General features: G+C 35.8%; 1 long non-coding RNA gene across 1 annotated transcript; it reads left to right on the top strand.

Annotated features, from left to right (window-relative positions):
- The first annotated feature begins 17,154 nt into the window (after window positions 1-17,154).
- Window positions 17,155-18,643, top strand: LOC141667651 (uncharacterized). Its single transcript, XR_012552708.1, has 3 exons — window positions 17,155-17,175; window positions 17,299-17,376; window positions 18,603-18,643. It is a non-coding gene; the product is annotated as an uncharacterized LOC141667651 (long non-coding RNA).
- Window positions 18,644-18,951: the final 308 nt, after the last annotated feature.

Genomic DNA, 18,951 nt, shown 5'->3' with positions numbered 1-18,951 from the left:
CACACACCATGGTCAGATACAACATGTTTTTGAACTACGAAACCTTCAATATGGAGCTAAGCTGTGCCGATTGGCAACAGGAATGGCACGTCACTGCCATTCCTGATGAGATATGGGACTCTGTCCCACAGGAGGTACTCACCCACCTCCCGTTCTTCTATATGGATTACCATCGCCATCTGGAGCGATTGGAGGAGGAAAGGCTGGAAGCTCTCCGCCAGCAAGAGCGAATCATTCGACTCGCCATTCTGTTTGTCGAGAGTAGGAAGAAGAAATGATTTATTTTCTTCTTCCTGTTTTTCTTCATCGTCAGCCTTGCCCTGCTTCTTGAGCTAGGACTAAGGCTGTTGATGTTAGGTCTAGCAGCTTAGGGAAATCTTGTATAAATTCTGATGTAATTTCAATTTCATGAATGTATTCACTTGATATATTAATGAAATTTGTTTTTATTTCAAGATTTTGTCTCTAAGTTCTTTTGTAATACATTGATAAATCCTGATACATAGTCATTTTCTGGTGACCATATAACTTTTGTTTTAATTTAAGTTCTGATTTTCCTTTATCAATACTTACTCATCTGATTTATCTTGGTCATTTGCACTTGATTTATTTTCAGAATATTAATGATGCAGTGAAAAATAATTAAATAAGTGGGAACGGTTTCAATTTTGAATTAAAACTGTTTCACCTTGATTAATGGAATATCTGGGAAAGTGGAACGGTTTTTCCTTGAAAAACGGCAAGTGGGTAAGTAATGATTACTGTTTTCTCGAGCCCAGTAACTATCCGTTATTACTGCATGTCTGACAGGTGTCCAACGGTAACATTTTTTTTTAGTATAAGTAAGAAAGAGAGAAGATTTTTTTAATATTTTATTTCCCTTCAAATTTTTTTCTCTCTCCTTGCTTTTACTCTCTTTCTTCTTCTCACGTTGGTTTTTCATACAGACATTTTATCAAACACCTAACAGGCACGCTTAAATCTCAATTTTTCACATGGCACCTAAGGATTTAATCATTGATGGAGCTAAGTTTGTTCCAAACAACTATGTTGCAATTCTTGATCATGCTGAAGCTCCATCTGAATTGCATTTTGTGCAAGATCTTCTTGCACACAGTAAAATTAGGTATGCATTGACCCAGCCTTCAGTCTTTTCAAGCCAACAAGTTCTGACATTTTGGCAGACTGGGCACTTTGATGATGGTGGTAGACATGGCACTCCTAGTATTGTTTTCGAAGTGGGTGATTCTTCATATGCAGTCACTCCTGGTACAATACGCAAGGCTCTACATCTCCCAGAAGGATGTACCTTTTCAATTCCAGAGGAATCAGCTCTTCAGGAGTTAATGGCCAATTTGGGGTATGAAAAGAGTTTGGCAAAACTTGGGCAGTTGAAACGGGCTCATATCAGAAGAGAATGGAGCTTCTTCTTTGACTGCATCACTAAAGCTTTTGGGAACAAATGTTCGAATTTTGATGCTATCCCAATTTTGAGTCAGCACATCGGGTATGCTATTATAAACCAAACTCATTTTGACTTTGCAACTGGTATAATTGGTTTTATTGGAGATAGGATGACAGAGGATAGGAATGTTGTGTACTTTGCTAGATTCTGTTAACTTATATATACTTTTTGTACTGATGAACCTCAATTAGTCAGTTCCTCAACTCCACCTTTTAAAGTTGCAAAACGCTACTTTAATGACCTGGTAAATGCTGACACTAAGAAATCAGTGGTTAGACCTTTACAGATTCCTCAGTCTGTAAAACAGATCTTAGTAAATGCTGATCCTAATACTTATAGATCTATTTATTCTGATGTCCAACCAATAACAACCTCCCAAAAATCACAACAACCATCAGCACCTACCACTCATTCTACTCAACCAACCCTCAGACAATATATCAAATCCTATCTCTCCACTTCACAGACAGTTCAACCCTCATCATCAGCACCTACTGTGAAGCCTTCATCTTCCAAACCAAAGAGGACAAAGATTGTTCCTAAAACACTTCAGAAGAAAAGGAAGATTGCTTTGAGAGATGAATCTGATACTGAGGAACAGGTTCCTTCTTCATAACCTGTTATTGGTGAAGCTGAGAAAGAGACTTCTCAGAAGGATTCTGGAATTGGGGGATCTAGGCTTCTCAAGAGGCTTAGAAGAATGACTGTTCCTGAAACTCCCAAGGAATCCAAATTTACAGAGAGATACAAGAAACAGAGGGCAAATAGGCCAGTTTCAGAAGATGAAGAGGAAGCAACTAAGGAAGGGGATCAGGAATCTCTGATCTCATAAGAAAAGGAATTTGCTACGTTACTTCTTCTCCATCAACTCCATCTAAGGAAGCTGTTTCTGAAAAGGTTATCACACCATCTGTATCTCCTGTTGATCCAGGAACAAGTGATGATATTGATGTTCAAAACTTGGTTGTGCCTGAATTAATTCTCTTAGAAGCTCCAACAACAACTAATCCTTCAACAACCCCTGTTACTGATGCTGTTCAAACTCCAGAGTTATCTACAACACCTTCTCTGCATCTAGATGCTGATGATCAGACTTTAGGTGAGCATCAGGATATGGCTGTTGATCAGAACTTAGAACCAGATCAGCAATTAGAGGATGTTGAAGCCTCCATTGCTACTCACACTGTTGTTTCATCAGAGGATACTGATTCTGTAAGTTCTAATGCTGCACATGCTGGAGATACTGGTGATGCTGTTCCAACTGCAGATGCTGATGAAGCAGGTCCTTCAGGACATGCTCCTCAACAAACTATTCTTAAGTTTGAACTTGTTAACAAGTTTGTTATCGGAGAAGCACCAGTGTCTTGGAGTGAAACTCCTGCAGGTCAGGAGTGGACTAAGGAATGGAATTCAGTTTCCTGTGTTCCAACTGAAAAGCATCTTGCTGAGCACTTGACTAAAGCTGATGAAATGTTAAATTCTGATGATTTCAAAATCCAGCTTAGAGTCACTGCATTGAGTACTAAACATCTCCAAGGTCTTCATTCAACTACTCATGCAGAGCTACACAAGATTCGGGAAGAATTTATCAAACAAGATCAAATTCACAAGATTGATAAGAAACAATTCTTCAAGCCTACCTTTGACAGGATTTCTTTTATTGAGAAGACTCAAGAGAAACAACAAGCTCAGATTGATGATATTCTGACAAATCAAGCTTCTCAGAAATCACAACTTAATGAAATCCAAGCCTCAGTGGAATTGCTTGTCTCTCTTCTACTACCTGCTGATGCCAAAAAGGGGGAGAAAGTAATTATGTCCAAATGCAAGACTTACAAGACACTGAAAGGGAAGGATGATGAAAAGGATGATCTAGGAAACTCTGGAACGGGTAAAGGTCATAGTCAAAGTAGAGGTTTCACATCAAGAAAAGCTACAATCACAAGTCACAGGACATGTTCTGATACTGGGAAAAGAATAAGTTCTGCTACTAGTACAAGGATAAGTTCTGATGAACTTTTAGATCTTGATGAGGAAATGTCAAGACAGTTATTTCTTCAGGAAAATCCAGGAATGGACTTGGAGAGTTTAATGGAAGAAGAAGCCAGACTTAAATCAGAGAAAGTCACATCTAAATCTGAAACTTCTGGTAAAAAGCCACTTCCAAAACTCAAAGGCATTGTGATCAAAGAAAGGACACATACTGAAGCAACATTGGCTAAATCACAACCGCAGATAGATCCAAGATCCAAGGGTAAAGAAAAGGTTGGTGAACCTATCAAGGTTTATGTGCCTCCTGAGGATGAAGAAATTACTGATGAAAAGGATGATCTTGCTCTGACTTCAAGAAAAGTTCTTAAAACAACCTCTGACATGGCTCAAGTTGTTCAGAGTCAAGAAACTGTAAGTTCTGATATTCAGAAGAAGCAAGTAACCTCTGACATAGCTCAAGTTAACTTGATATCAGAAGATAGACCAAAGACACTCCTACCAGGATTCACTAAAGCAAAATAGACTCAACCTTTGAAGACTACTGCAAGTGATTTTGAAGCTAGAGTAGTTACTGGAAAGGAAGCAAGAGATGAAACTGGATTGGGAAGTGCTGATGAACGGAGAATACAGAACACTACCAATGATCCAACTTCCTTGAGTGAACCAGGTATTGGAGCAACTCCTGAGAGATTGAATCAACTGGAATCTGTACAAATGGTTTACCATACCTACTTTAAAGAATACATCTTGTTGTATTTCATGACAGATGGTAGGGTTTATCATATAAGGCAAAATGCCATTCCATTGAAGTATTTTGAAGAACTGGAGCATGTACTATTCTTACTTCAAGTGGATGACAGATTGATAGAAACTGCTGCAAACTATTTGAAGGACCAGATTCAAAGACAGAAAAGGATTTATTCTGTTAAATCTGACATCACATATGTTCCAAAGTACAGAGATCACAAGGGTGATATAGTTGAAATGAAGCCCAACACTGCTAAAATTATAACTACTTTTCTGGGTTACAGGGCTGTGGAATTCAATCTTGAGTCTGATAAAGCTTATTTGATCAGACTGGATCAGGATATAAGAAAAGCAAAGATTAATGATCTCAGGGCCGCAATCTTTCAAATTGGTGAAGATACTGCAGAGCTTAAAGATGCCAAAAGGAGAATGATTGATGAACTTAGATATGCTGAGAGATGTTTGTTGAAGAACTATCTCAGAACAACTCCTGACATCAGAGAGATCAGAAGATGAAGCCAAGTCAAAGATCTACAACTACTTAAATTCTGATATTTGTACAGACTGAAGTTGTTATCAGAAGTTAAATATTGGTAAAGCTTCAAGAACTGTAAGTTGTAGTTATCTAGTCTAATTCTCATGCATTTGTACTTAATGTTTTTGACATCATCAAATATATATTAAACTTGTATATTATGCTAATTTACAAGTTGGGGGAGATTGTTAGATATATTTGATAATGTCATGGCTAATATGATTTATGTTTAGTTTTCAGATCTTACTTAACAGGATAAATCAGTACTTAACTGGGAATCAGTACTTATACTGGAAGTCAGGACTTAAGGATATCAATACTTATATTATCAGGAGATAATCATCAGAAGATGGATATCAGAACTTAAGTGCTGAAGGACGATTAGATAAGGATAGTAGCTGATTAAAGAAAAGAAGATCGAGATAAACATAAGAAGAGATATGCATGAAGAAGGAGTTCTGTGAAGAATGAAATACTTGGAAGAAAAGATATCTGATTGATATATTTTAGGAAGCAGAATTATATTCCATATCAATTAGCGATTATCTTGTAACTGTGTAGTATATAAACACAGACATAGGGTTTACACTATAAGTGTTATCATATTCGAGAAGATTATTCATTGAAACCCTAGCAGCTCTCGTGATATTTGTTCATCACTGAGAGGTAACAGTTCTATACTGTAACAGAGTTTATTGTTTCAATAAAGTTTGTTTTCTGTTACTTAAGATATTAAAGTTCGATTTGATTGTATTATACACTGTATTCACCCCCTCTACAATGTGTGTGACCTAACATTCCTAAACATTCTTGGAACTTGGTCCAAAACCTTCAATTAAACCTTGGGTCTCGATCTGATACAATAGAAACAGCAACTTCATGCTTGGTTACCATCTCATCCTAATATAACTTAACTAGCTTTTCCAAAGAATACCTTTCGTTGGTTGGAAGGAAATGCGCAGGCTTTCTCAATCTATCAATGATTACCCAAATAGCGTCGTGATTAGCTCTCGTCTTTGGAAATCCCACCACAAAATCTATTGCAATCTCTTCTCACTTCCATTAGGGAATCTCTAAAGGTTGTAACACTCCGTTTGGTCGTTGATGTTCTGCTTTTACCGTCTAGCACATGTGACATTTACTAACCCAATTTGCAATATCCTTCTTCATTCCTGGCCACCAAAAGTTTTTCTTTAAATCTTGGTACATCTTAGTGCTACCAGGGTGGATAGAAAACCGAGAGTTGTACGCTTCGTGTAATACTTCATTCTTCAGTTCCGTCACATTGGGAATCCAAATTCTGGAAGAGAATCTCAACATACCTTGGATATATCTTTTGGGTACACAATTCTTCTCCTGTCAAATTATCCAATTCTTGTTCCATGAATCCCTCTTGACATCTTTTGATCTTTTCCATCAAGGCTGGATGAAAGGAAATTTCGTACAGTTTCTCCTCACTTTCTCTTGGTACTCGAACTTCAATTTCCATCCTTTCCAAGTCTCGTGCTATATCTTCTGTAATCCGAACCATATTCAACTTCTCTTTTCTGCTCAAGGCATCAGCCACCATATTGGCTTTACCTGGGTGATAGATAATGGGACAGACATAATCCTTGATTAACTCTAGCCATCTTCTTTGTCCCATGTTCAAATCCTTCTAAGTGAATATATACTTTAAGCTTTTATGATCCATGTAGATGTCGCACTTTTCTCCATACAGGTATTGTCTCCACAGTTTCAAAGAAAAAACTGTAGCTTCCAACTCAAGATCATGGACTGGATACTGATGTTCGTGAGGCTTTAGTTGTATGGAGGCATAGGCGATAACTTTATCGTGTTGCATCAATACACAACCTAAACCTTTCAAAGAAGCGTCGCTATAAATCACAAAGTTTCCTGTCTCATCTGGAAATGCTAGTACTAGAGCTAACACTAGTCTCCTCTTTAATTCCTGGAACCTTTCTTCACACTTCTCTATCCAAATGAATCTCCCGTTCTTCCTGGTTAGCTTGGTTAACGGAGATACGATCTTAGAAAAATCCTTCACAAATCTTCGATAATATCTTGCTAGCCCAAGAAAACTTCTCACTTCTGTCGGAGTTTTCGGTTGCTCCCAATTGGATACGACTTTAATCTTTATAGGGTCTACCTTGATACCTTCCTTACTTACCACATGTCCAAGAAACTGTACCTCTGACAACCAAAACTCACACTTGGAAAACTTCGCATACAGTTGTTTTTCTCTTAACCTTTGAAGGGCAATTCTTAGGTGCATTGTGTGATCTGCTGGAGTCTTTGAATACATAAGGATGTCATCAATAAATACAATAACAAACTTATCCAAGTACTCTTTATATACCCGGTTCATTAAATCCATAAAAGCTGTTGGTGCGTTGGTCAATCCAAACGACATTACTAAGAACTTATAATTGTCATACCTTGTTCTGAATGCAGTCTTAGGGATATCTTCAGGCTTTATTTTCAGTTGGTGGTAGCCAGACCTTAAGTCAATCTTTCAAAAATAGCATGATCCCTTAGGCTGATCAAATAAATCATCAATTCTCGGCAATGGATACTTGTTCTTTATAGTCAACTTGTTCAGCTCTCTATAGTCAATGCATGACCTCGTACTTCCATCCTTCTTCTTTACGAATAACACTGGAGCACCCCACAGAGAAACACTTTGTTGGATAACTCTTTTATCCAATAGTTCCTGAAGTTGTTTGGCCAATTCCTTCATTTCCACTGGAGCCATTCGATATGAAGCTTTGGAAACTGGTTCGGCTCCTGGTATCAAATCAATTGAGAACTCTATTTCTCGATCAGGTGGTAATCTTGGCAATTCTTCTGGAAAGATGTCGAGATATTCTCTTACTATGGGGATCTCATCCAATGTAGGGGTCTCTTTCTTCGTATCCACCACATGAGCCAAATATGCTTCACACCCTTACCACAACATTTTCTTTGCTTGCAGTACTAAAATAAATTTCTTGTCCTGCTTCTATCCTTGATAACTTATCCTTACATTATCTGTGGTATACATAACGACTCTCTTTTTCTTGCAGTCAATATTTGCCTTATACAGAGACAACCAATCCATGCCTAAAATAACATCGAATTTTACTAACTCAAAAGGTATTAGGTCGGCAGGGAAAATATATCCTGAAATTTTTATGGAGCACTTAGGACAAAATTGACTTACTGGCATTTTGTCCTTATTATCCACCTCTATGGTCAAAGGTTCATCTAAGTCTTCCAACATTAATTGCATTTTATTCACACAGTTCATGAATATAAATGATTTGGATACTCCCGAATCAAATAAAATGTTAACATGTACGGAATTAAGAGAAAGCGTACCTGCAACGACATCAGAATCCTGAGCCGGAGATTTCTTAGTCAACTTAAAAGTTCTAGCTCTGGAAGTACTTGTTGCTGGTCCTTGGGACACACTTCTTCCTACACTGCCCTGGGTAACTGATCTGCAATTCCTAGCAACTATGCCCCACTTTGCCGCAGCTGAAATAGGTTACTCTTTGGTTCTCGGATTTGCACTCCGTGGAATAATGACCCTTCTGGCCACACTTAAAACAGTTGACGATTTCCTTGCACTGACCATTGTACTTCCTTCCGCATGTCTTTGCAGTCGATCACTAGCTTGTTGAACTTTGTTGGGGTAGAACTGACTGAGGTAGTACGAACTCTAGCTAGCGGGAAGTTATGTCTCCTGAACTTCCAATCTTTATTCTTTCCAATCCGGCGCTGAAACTTCTGGCTTACTCCTTCTTGATGTGACCTTGCAGATCTACCTTCAAACTTTCTTATCTTCTCACCTTTCTCCTTAACAGCTAACCTCTGGTCACTTTCTATCACTAAGGCAGCCTAAACTACCGAAGTATACGTCTTGAGTTGTAAGGCTACAACTCCACTCCTAATCTCTGGCTTCAATCCTTGTTGAAACCGCTTCACTCACTGAGCTTCCGAACTCATATACTCTGGTGCTATACGAGCCAACTCCGTGAACTTGGCTTCATACTTCGTGACACTTCTGTCTCCTTGCTTTAACTCTAAAACCTCCATCTACATCTGACTTTGGAGATAATCCGAAAAATATTTTTCCAAGAATAGTTCTGTAAATCTGGTCCATGGAATATGACCTTCTCCTTCTAATGCTCACGTAGACTTCCACCAATAGTTTGAATGATTCTTTAGAAAATAACTAGCATAATCTGTCTTTAAATCTTCACTTACCTTGGTGAGTGCAAAAGCCTTCTCCATTTCCTTCAACCAGATCCTGAAAGTAACATGATCCACTTCACCTTTAAATTCTGGGGGTTTTATATCCTGGAAAGACTTAAAACTAACAGCTTGGGTCGTCCCCCTCATCTCGTGCTACTGTTGAATTTGCAGCTTCTGATGTTGGATTTCCTATTGTTGTTGTATGCGCTGTTGTTGTTGTTGTTGAAATTGTTGTTGCTGATGCTGCAATTGTTGTTGCTATTGGGCCAGCTGTGTAGACTGCTGATGCAACAAATCTATCAATTCACTCATGGAAGGATCCCCAACAGATCCATTATTGGGTTGAGAATTCTTCTTTAGTGGCATTCTCCTGAAATATAACAGTCATATATAAGAAAATGGATTGCTCCAATAGTTTATACATATATATCAGGAGAGTGTTTCCACTAAGACTATATCCTCATCCTCAGTTAACTGGATCCATCCCGAGTGAATTATCATACTCTAGAAATACCAGCAACAGAAGCAACAATAATAGTAACAACAATAATAACAATGCACAAGTATATATGAAAACCGGACAAGATAATAAGGCCTCTACTATATAATAACCAACAGAATCCAACTGATACAACTGAAATCCAACTTAAAAGAAACCATTCGAGTACACAACAAAATTTGTTGTCATAGCAGCCTCCGCCTACTACAAACTATCACAACATAATGTACATATATAAAGAAAACAACTAAGGAACTACTGGATACCAACTCTAAGCTCTGTATAAGACTGATGCAGTCCTGATCTAACCACTGCCACTGCCACTGATAGAACCTAACTCAAACACTAACCAGTTAACCAAGTCCTGGAACTGAATGGCCTTGAACTCTGAGCTAATAAAAGGAACAATAGACCTAGCTCTCTCAATAGCAGTCTGAGTCAAAGATCTCACTCGGGCCTGAATATCAGGTGAAGGGACAGGGATGCCCTGAAAAGGTCTAACTAGTATCTAGTCAAGATGCGTGGCTAGCTCCGGGCTCTGCTCTCTAATGAAAGACCTATTCACCGCTCGGTGAACATGATAGGAAATCGGGGAGGAAGCACATTTAGGAGCAGATAAAGGAACCAAATGTCTCGAAGAAGAGGAACTGGGACCATAACCTGGTGGAAAGTCCCTAATAGCAGATACTGTCCTTCGTACCCAACGAGGATGGGACCCCAGGGATATCCTTCGGTACAAACGGAGGAACTGGTGGGGGAGGCAAAAGAGTCTCCTCAGCTACAACGTCTATGGTCCTCTCTGAATCTGAACTATGTGAGTCTGATCCGTTCTCCCGGGATGGAGAACTAGAGATCACTATAGGAAACTGCCAACAAGATAAATATATAGGAAAGACATAACAAGGTCAAGGCAGTTCTATCAAAATATTAATAGATGCCAAGGTAACGCCGTCAGAACCCTCAACTGACTCTAAGATTTTCTCCTCTATATGAGTTGCTGACTCACACCTTATGATATAATTTATATACCTTTTTGACTCAATCCCTAACCTGAATTAAGGACTTGAACCTGTAGCTCTGATACCAACTGTGATTGCCTCAACCCCGGGGTCAGGAGTTGGCGTCACTAAACATAACCAACCACAATATAAACTACAGGATTATTATTAATATTAAACTAACACGGCCCCATAGCAAGATCTGATCCAGGTTCAAGTATGATCCACGTTACACATTATTACAAACCATTTATTTAAAAAGTCTGACACACTAACTTATTCAGCAACCCATTAGACCGCATATGGTCTGATACTAACTACTTCTGAGGAGCCGGGTCATGCAGGGGATGAGACACAATTTTGCCAAGGTCTGACTGGTCTTCTAGACATCTGTGATATATATATATAACAGGTTGCAAAGGTGAGCATAATCGCTCAGCAGTACCAACATATGAATATCAAGATAAAAACAGTATAGTAAAAAATTATAAGAACAGAATTGTAAATCAACCTGAAATCCGTAATCTGTTAATCATTTCGAGCATCAGTAAATAAAGAAAAACTTAGATAACTAGATATTTCTGACTAGCATGCTTTTAACAAAGCAAACGTAGTTGTGTGCTATATAAATACCAGAGTCCAATTTTAGCATGTTATTCACATTATTTAACCAACTGTATCATTCACTTATTCTCTTACGGGAATCAAAAAGCCAAATCATATACATAACGGATATATGAAGACAACTGATCAGGCTATCAACAAAAGGCGGCTCCAACTGCCATCCTATACACCTGTTCCAGAACTCAGAGACTAGCTAGGTCTCTGACCTACTGGACTAATCGATTATGTAACGCGCGCAACCGAGTTAGCCTCTTATGCAACCTCACTAGGCCACTCTAGCCCCTATGTATCCCATATCCGATCGTTTTATCCAGTTTTCAAATTGCTTGTACCTATCCCATTTAAAAATCATTCATTTAAAAACACGTAAAATCTTGTTCACAAATTGTTTCATTCGGGATAGGTACCTTTTGAAGTTACTTTTCCCCCAAAAAGTTTTTAAACAGTGATTTATAACTACATGGGATACGTAACTTAAAACATTTATGTTCCTTTACAAAATTAAAACAACAATCTATTAATACGTACTGAACCATAAAAGAATGGTCAGGGTACTTGCCTTGTAACGCTTTACAAAACCCTAGGTAGCTTTCACGCTGAATTTATTACTTGCGAGACTCGACCGGGATCTATAGTAACAGAATACCCTAATTAGTTATACCGACATGCTTGATATCCTCGAATCCTAATAACCCAATTCGATAACCCGACTCGTTTAATAATTATACACATAATCACGTAATCCGTATTCACATAGGGATAAAGCGTTTTGTATTATAAAGTACAATTTTCGTATTTTAAAATAATTTTTAGAAAAATTTTGACAGCAAATTTTCTGTTTATACACCTACCTGTCGATTACAATCGACGTCAACATCCAACAATCACAATTCGCGCCACAACACAAATTCCACAATTCCATAATTATTTATGTACAAAACCAATTATACAATTTTTTTTTATTTATTTAATAAAATTAAAACTCAGAATCAATTCATCACCGTCCATCATCGACTCACCGAAGTTCACCGTCGACGGCGGTAAAATTTTGTGGGTACCCGATTAATTCGGGTTTCCAACGCGAAACTTCGCCGATTAACTATTAACAATTTCCGCACGAAACAATAATTCATATCACGAAATTACTCAAGTAAAATCCTGCATAAAAATTGTTAAAAATTATTATAATATTCCAATTCACAATCTGGAAAATAGAATAGGAAACAATAAAAAAAACACGCAGCTAACACGCGCGAACGCGCCACAGAACCAAACAAAGCAGGGACACAAACACAGGCGACATCGCCGTCTTTCACCACCACCCACACACACCACACCACCATACACAACACACACTTAAACACACACAACACAACATATATACACAGAGATGAATATATATATATATACACATCAGCACAAACCATAACACCACCAGCAAATTCGGCGGCCAACTCACCGGGAAACACGGCGGCTGCGAACCGAGAAGAAACAGGGAAGCAGGGAAAGAAATGGGGAGAGGAAAGAGATTAGAGGGAGAGTGAATCGAGATTATGCGAGAGAGAGAGAGAGCGTTCGAGAAGATACTCGAGAGATAGAGACAGAGATGTTGATGTCTATCATCCAACAACCGAAGTCACCCCCTCCATTTTCCTTAATCTGCCGCGTGTCTTTTCATAAGACACATGTCAGTTTTTTGTTATTCCGATCGCTCCGCGTTTTTGAACCGTTTTAGCCTTATAATGGGTACCGCGGTAATCAATAATTCATCAAAATAGAACCAAAATACTTTTTAAAAATTATAAATACCCCGCAAGAAATTAAATATAACTCTCGAATTTTTTTTAACACATTTTTAAAACACACAACATATCCGAAATCAACAATTTATCGAACAGACTTGTGGGTAAATTTAATCCCAAAATTTACAGAAATAATTTTAAAATTCTCAGAATATTAAAAACTTCATAAAATATGAGTTTCGTAATTTTTGAAGAATCCTGTAATTAAATACGGATTTTATAAATAAATACAATCAGAAAATCATTTAAAGATAAATAATTAATGAAATATTGATTTCTCAATTTTATAAAATCATTAAAATAATTATTAAAATTATAAAATTATAAAAATAATTTTAGAGACAATCCAAATATTTATGAAATTAAAATTGTAACCGAATCACTTTTAAAAGCGAAACAAAACCATATAACTCAATAATTAATTATACAATTTAATCCTATTTACTAATGAGTCACAGATGATCAATAAAAACCAATACACGACTGTCAAAACCCACACACATATTTTATTTAATTAATTATTCAATAACTACACTTTTAAATAATACGAAAATATACGAGTCGTTATAAATTTTAACCATCTTACTTGCCCTATGTAATAAAGATAGATAACTTGTGCATTAAACCTTTATGCTATCAAATTCTATAAACGTATAGGGTCTCAATATATTTGGTGTATATTCAGCTTCTATCTCTTTTGTGAATGTATGGTAGTAGGGTATTCGTACAACGAAAGTTGGCATTTACTAGTTTCATGTTATCTGATTAGTTGTCATCACCATTACATGCTAAGGTTAAGAAAAATGACTTTGAATGAAGTAGTAATGAAGTTAGAATCCCATGTTTGTCTCATATAAGTAATTCAACCTCACTTCTCTTAGTTAATGCTATTAGTATAATCTCTTAGTATAATCAAAACCCAATTTGTTATTTGTCTTGGCATTGAACGATAGCCATATCATGGTTGCATAAGTGCATAAATTGAACTTAACCTAAACCAGTCTCTGTGGGAACGACCTAGAAAGAATTCTATATTAATTGCGAACGCATATACTTGAGTGTAATTTTAGCGCGTGTTTCATCCTAACACTTACTAAAGAGGGAAATTAGGGATTCTGAATTAGAATAGTTTAAATCAGTTATGTACAAATTTCATTAATTTTAAATTCAGCATGCACCAGAAGTCGTTCTTCTTGTCTGTGATCATACATATTTCAGTGTTGCATTATGCTTTGAATCCTTTATTACATAGTTGACTAACACTAAGCAGGTTGTGCCTAAGTCGTTCAACCAATGCTACTTTATCAATGATGACATTTTCCTTTAAAATCAAATCATATCCCATAGTATATCTTTTGATGTCATCTCCAAAGTTAATGTTTAAGTAAGCTCTCTCCTCAAACTTTGTGATCAGGGTTGAATCATTAGTCATGTGTCTTGAACAACCACTATCCACATACTAGAGATTTCTCTTTTTCCATACACACGTAAAAACCAAATCAATTTGAATTTGATACCCAAGTTTTCGTGGGTCCAACCTTGTTGCCTCCTTCGAATTTGAGATCTTCGGCACTTTTGGTCTTGGAGGATTTAAATCTACTTTAACCCTTGGTGTTAGCCTGTAAGCAAAGGTATTAATGTTTGAAACAGATGCATACAGTTGAGGTAGCATCATGTTAAAAGATGATGCAATCATGTTATTCATTCCATGCATTTTCCAAGGCATGCTAAATACAGAGTAATATGGATTAGGAATAAATGGCATACTCGTATAGTTCTAATTAAACAGATCAGGCATACTAGGCATGGAAGATATAACATATATAGGCATATCATGCATAGGCATGTACATTTGGACAAATTTATAGTTAGCAAAAAAATAAATAACAGTACCATACTTTTTCATTCCTTTTTTATTTTCCCTTTTTTCCCATTCTCAATCTGGTTAATCTTATTTTTCAGTTGTTTGTTGGAAAAATACCCTATATTATCTTTCTCAGTGTTGGTTTTGCTACTCTCTCCTAAGATAAAGTTCTTAGTAACCGGACCATAATTCATATTCAGTCTTCCATCTTATAAGAACTAGGTATGTATTTCAATCGATAGATTTTATCTATTGACGGATTATCTTTCAATGGATAATCACTATCGATTGACTCATCCTCACTTACTACATCCACTTCTGGTTCCAGCTTCATCTTCTCCTTCTTCTAGGAATTCTCACAAAATAAATATAGACCATGTATGTCACCAAATTTTTGTGCTACATTCTTGGACTCTTTCTATTTGCTCTAGTAATCAAGTAATTTCTCTTAGCTCTCTCATAATCTAACAACTAAGTTTCTAGTTGAGTGTTTCTTTCTATCAAAAGTGCATTGGAACTTCTGATTTGAGCATTTTCTTTATTAAGAGATTTAAGAGTGACATGCATATTGTACATTTCAAAAGACATATTATTCATAGTACTTTTATATTCATCCTTACTCAACTTATTTTTATTACCTGATTATTGGCTAAACTGGCTTCCTGGTCATTATCAATAGCCATAAGTGCTAGGTTCACATACTCTGTTTCATCATCTGAATCATGTCCATCAGCCCAGTATTTCTCCTTGGTGATAAAAAATCTTTCCTTATGCTTCAATATTTTAAATTACCTCATCTTATAATCCAAAACTTCTATACTCCTCTCTTTCTTTTTAATCTTGGGATTTCTGTATTCATTTAAAAAGTGCCCAGCTATACCACAATTATAGCATTTAAATTTGGACTTGTCAACCAAATTATTCTTGAACTAAGACTCTTTCCTGAATGGCTTGAAAAAAGATTTTCTTTTGAATTTCAGATTTTATAATCATTTGGACATAAATATCATGTGCCCATCTAGCTCTTCTAACTCATCCCGTGTAGATGAAATATCCTCTTTCTCTACACTTTCCTCTGTTCCTTTTACTGACTTTGACATGGCTTCACCAACTAGCTTGATTAAAGATGCCTCTTTGATTTCCATTTGTTGTTCAAAGGTGTTGGAGGCAACAAGAGCTACTGATTTATCTTTCATTTGTCCTTTTTCAAGGTCTTCAACTTGTTGCATCCCCAGCTCAAAGGTTTTCAAAATTCTAAACAATCTGTCAAGAGTGTAGTACTTATACTCAAAAGAGTTTCTAGCTGAAACTATAGTTGTTTTCTACACTTTAAGAAGTCTCTCAAGAACATTAAGTTAAAGTCAAGAAGTTAATTTTAGTACAAATTACAAGTTAATAAGTCGTTTTATATAAGACATACATTAGTTATATTGGAAATAAACTTACTTTGATTTGAGTTTAAGAATTATTCATATAAGTTGATTTATGATATAAATGGAAGTCACTTTTCTGAATACTTGTAGTTTATCTTACATTTTTTAAAAGGCCTTTACTTTATTTGATAGTTTATTCCAAGGCTTTTATAAAGATGCATGCTTAATTAGATTAAGGATGTATGTATTGGAAATGACACCTGTAAGAACCCAAATTTTTGACGTATATAAAAGACCTTTAGGAATAGTAACCTTACGGTTTAATAAAAACTTTTGTGACCATACCGTATACGAGTTTGCAATTTAAGATTTCGAGTTGATATTATGACTATACGTACCAAATGAGTGTATGTAAAAGCCATTCGTTTTAGGAGAAAACAAACTTTGTAAAATGACCTTATCTTACGGACTATCGAGGAATCCGAGAATCACATTACGATTAAGAATTTAAAATTCTACGAATTAAAATCCAAGTACAAGGTTTCAAAGAATAAAAGATGTATAAGAAAGGATTTACCCCGAGAATCGCTTACGAAGATTTATTATGAAAACGAATAAACGACCAAGCGAATATGTAAGAGAATAAATAAATGAACCAAGACCATGAAAATCCCATCCAAATTAATTAGAAATAAATTATCCAAGCTAGCTAATTAAATTAAAAATTAAGTAAAAGATAATATTTCTTAAACTAAGTTTTCATGTTTTATAATTAAAATGCCTAGTCAAGTGTGGTGTGTAAGCTAATACCTAGGCTTGAATAACAAGCATCTTGTTGAACACACCTTATACATACACTATACATATCACAAATATCATCCAATACTTCCAAAGGAAGCCAAACCAATCAACTTTTCTCTCTATCTCCAAAAACTCAATGCTGATTTTCAAGAACACCATGGAAAGAAAAATTCATATCTCATGATCTATTCATTCAAAAGTCACCAAATTTTTACCAAACCTCTTTCATATCATGGGTAAGTCACGCACCAAATTTCATGTCCATCCAGGAAGTTTTCAATTTTATAAAAATGTTTGAAGTTGAGGGTGAATAGTAATTCCGAAAATCACTCACTTGTTTTCTTGATTTTTCATGAAAGTTTAAGGCTCCTAAAGCTAGACCAAGGCTTCATCAAGGATCTTAGGAATTTATTAAGTATTAAAAAGCTTCAAGGAAGGTATAAATATTCATCCAAACTTTGTTTAAGTTTTAAGTTTCAAGAAAAGTAAGGATCTTGGATATAAGTATGGTTTTGATGATTGATTTGATATTATCTTGATGTTTAGTTAATTAATTTTAAGGTTGATGATTGTTGCCTAAAGAACATGATATTCTTGATAGGATTTAGTGTTGATATGATGATTTGATGATTGTTGATGGTGGTATAATGATTTAAGACGTAAACGAAACTCGAATCGTAATTGTAACCTCGTTAAAATGAACAAAACTCAACTTAAGGTTCTACAGAAGTTTCCGAATGTATAATACTATATTTTATTGAAAAATAACACTTAATTATGATATAAAATATTATAAGGATCGTTCGGGCACTTGAATCGCTTGATTCCGATTTACAGATCAAAACTTATGACCATTTTAGTAAAAGTGATTTACGCGACAAAAACTGCTACGAATTACGAACTTTGGGAATGAAAATAATCGACTTCAAAATATTAATAAATCATGAAATTTTTATAAAGAGTATTAAATATAGTTCCTTAACTTCTATAAAAATTTCAAGTGAAAATAATGATTTTCAATTTATAAAAATGTCTGAGCCGAGGTCGCGCGGAGTATGAACGTCAAAAACAACCCCCTGTTAGGAAACTGCCACTTCGGAATTTTCACCCCTGTTACCAGAAAACTATTTTCAAATTTTGTGTTCTAAATTTTGTCTAGATCGCGCACGCGAAAATGGTGCGTCAATTGGGTTAGCAGTTTGAGAGATATCAACATTTTAGTGAAAGTGGTTTGAATAGTAAAACTCCGTAGTTGACCCAACTTTTGAAATTCTTTTCACCTAATTAAATTCATTTTATCAAAATAAAAATTTTAGGATAAATATTACCTTTTGCCAGTCAAAGTATCTGCTATTGGGGTTGGTCTCCCGCGACCGCAATCACGAGAAAAGATGAAAGAGCACTCAAGAAGCTCCTCGAGGTGGTTTCGTATTAAAATATTAATTTTACGATTTATTAAAAATGATAGAGTGTGAGTCGCGTAATAGTAATATTCGGTAAAGTCAAATCTAGAATACCACTTTGATCGTCCGTTTCGACCAATGAGTGATACTTATTTCGAGTCGGTCGAATAATAAAAATTATGAAGTATTGAACTTATTAGAAATATAAGTTGGTGATGAGACTAGGAATACTGATTAAGATTATGATGTTTGTTGATTAGAAAACTCGGAACGAGAGGAAGCCGGAAAATGTATCTTGGACTACAGGCAAGGTTTCAAACCCTGCATTTTAAAACTGCTGTGTTGTGTTTGTTTTCAAATAAATGTTATATATACATGATGTTGTATTACGATATTTACTAATTGTGATATATAATATCATATTATATGTTAGTGATTTTGGTATATGAAGATTACCGAATTTCAATAGATAACGCTAGAGAGTAGCGTTGTATATATGAAGAGTATATTTTAGACCGAGGATCGGTTAATATAATTTGATGAAAACCCGAAAGTATTCCGGAGATGTTTTATTTAAGAATATTAACGCTATAGTAGAGCGTGATGTAT

Source organism: Apium graveolens, chromosome 6 (assembly GCF_009905375.1).
Source record: "Apium graveolens cultivar Ventura chromosome 6, ASM990537v1, whole genome shotgun sequence".
NCBI lineage: Eukaryota > Viridiplantae > Streptophyta > Magnoliopsida > Apiales > Apiaceae > Apium > Apium graveolens.
The sequence above is the reverse complement of the archived record's forward strand: the minus strand, read 5'-3'. Positions and strand labels throughout refer to the sequence as shown.